Genomic DNA, 2684 nt, shown 5'->3' with positions numbered 1-2684 from the left:
TAATCATGCCTCATTAACCTAACAAAGACAACCCATTCTCAAATGGGATTATAACCACAGGCATAGAGGTTAGGATTTACAATACATATTTTGAGGGAACACAATTCAGTCCATAACACTCCCATCACCTCCAATTATCATCTCTACTGGTCAGTGATTTACCAGTGAAGAGGAAGGGAGAGGGTGATCCAGACCAGATCCCCGTCTCTGAGGTGTCTGAGCCCTTGGTCACCACATCCTTCTCAGAATATGTTTGATGCACTTTTCCATTTACCACCGACATTGGACAGGGGTGTACCCGAAGAGATGCCAATGTATTTGTCTCTGTCCCCATTATGTAATAGCAGCTCTACCTCCTCCTGGTGATCAGGATCAATTTACCCCTGCCAGGAAAGTAACTCCTTTCCTTGCCTGTTATTCTCCTGGCACAGGGAGTGTGAAGTGACAGGTGGCAACCATAACTTAAAGCTTAAGGGGACTCTTGCTGTGTTCCCTAGTGGAAGTACACTCCTTTCTGCGAACTAGGACCTCTAAACTTGCAGAATGTACAGTTGTGAGGACAGGAAGCACAAATTCCCAACTGAGTCACTGGGGCGAGTGATAAGAAAGCCTACTCCTGCTTCCACCTCTTGATTCCCAGACCCATGTATTCTGTCTGTTGGGCGCACAACATCACAAGTTATGTTATATTACATTATATAGCCCCTACTAGGTGATGGTGCCTTAGATCTTTCAGGATATCATCTCCAAGCTGGTGCCTTACATGCACCTTCAAAGAGCTGTTTAATTGCTCTATCAGGCCAGCAATTTCTGGATGATACAATATGTGGTAGGGCCGGTGAATCCCATGGTTATCTGCTTAGTGCTCACTTGGTCTGATGTAGTGTGATATGGTGTCTTAGGCTGGGATCTCTAGAGAAGCAAAACCAGTGATGCACGTATATATTTATAGAGAGAGAAAGATTTATATCAAGGAAATGTCTCACACAGTTGTAGAGGCTAGGAAGTCCCAAGTCCGTGTGTCAGGATGGAGGCGTCTCCCGACTCACATAGCTGCAGGGGCCAATGAATCCAACATCAACAGGTAAGCTGGCAGGCCACTGGCTCACAGGCTGTGGAGGCTGATGAATCCTAAGATCAGCAGGCAAGCTGCTAGCTCAAGTCCCAAGAACCAGAGGTCAGATGAACAGGAGCCAGCTGCAGGATCCAGAGTGAGCAAAATCCCATGAGCCTTGCCAGAAAGTCCACCTATATTGGATGCAGGTCACACCCCCAAGGAAATTCCCTTTCAACTGATTGACTGCTCACAACAGATCTCATCATGGAGGTTATGTTATATCAGATCTCATTATGGAGGTGATTACATCATTACATAGCTGCCAAACTACATCATAACTGCCAAACCACTGAGAATCATGCTGCAGCCAAGTTGACACACAACCTTAACCATCACATATGAGATCCTGTGTCATAGGATAAAATACTTTGTAGGTCTTCAGGCAGTGGTGCTGGTTGAGGCTTTACAGTTGACACGCAATGACCCCTTCCTCCTAGTTCATGTCTTTTTGTAATACCCTCACCTTCAGTGTGGGTGGGACCTGTTACTTACTTCTAATAAGTAGAATATGAAAAAGGTGAAGGGATCTCACTCCTGTGATTATTTTACAATATCTATGACTCTGTCTTCCTAGCAGATTCACCAGAAGGACCGCCCTTCACTGGCCTTGAAGAATTAAGCTACTATGAAGCAAGTGGGTCTGTTGATTGAGGCCTGCATTGCAAGGAACTACAGAAAGCCTATAGGACTGAGAGCAGATTCTGGGAAGAAACTGAAGCCTCAGATCAGCGGCTGCAAGGAAATGAATTCTCCCACTTCCTCTGGAGTGCATGTGTCTTTTCAAGGTTTCCGATATACGTGCCACTTCTTGTTCCTCTGGTTTGATCAACGTGATGTCATTGATACACACATACACACACACCACACTCATTGCAGTCGAGCTGGACCAATGTAATGTTCTGCAAGCATGTCTAGACAGTCCAGGTCCCCTTGGACTATTAGAGAGCAGAAAAGTTAAGAGGTCCTGGGGCAAGACTGTACATGTATATTGTTGTCCATCCTGCATGAATGCAAACTGCTTCTATTCTATCTTCCTGAGATAAAAAGGAACATACTCACCAGATCAGTGGCTATATACCATGTGCCATGTCAATCCTCACCAGATCAATGGCTATATACGGTGTGCCATGTCGATCCTCATTACTCATGGATTCTGTATTTGTGAATGTGACTATTCATTAAAATTTATATGTAACCTCAAAATCAATAGTCTCAGTGCTTTCCTGGTCGTTCATGGACATACACAGCGTGACAAAAAATTTGAGTCACCTGACACGCGTATTCCCAGGTAAAGTAGAACAAAACCATGTTTTACCTACTTGTTTCAGCTTTCATGCTATAAACAAGTATCCTTTTCAGAGTCTATTTAGTGCTACATTTTTCACAGTTTTGTGCTTTCTGTTGCTCATTTTGCTGTTTAAAATGGCCCTCAAGACTATGGGGACCATGGTCTCAGGGAACATCTAGTTCAATTGGCATAACATAGTTTATAAAGAAAATGTTCTACCTTCTACCTTGGTGAGTAGCATCTGGGGTCTTAAAAGCCTGTGAGCAGCCATCTAAGATA

This window comes from Trichechus manatus, unplaced genomic scaffold (genome assembly GCF_000243295.1).
Source record: "Trichechus manatus latirostris isolate Lorelei unplaced genomic scaffold, TriManLat1.0 scaffold00076, whole genome shotgun sequence".
Classification (NCBI taxonomy): domain Eukaryota; kingdom Metazoa; phylum Chordata; class Mammalia; order Sirenia; family Trichechidae; genus Trichechus; species Trichechus manatus.
This window is presented reverse-complemented; position numbering follows the sequence as displayed.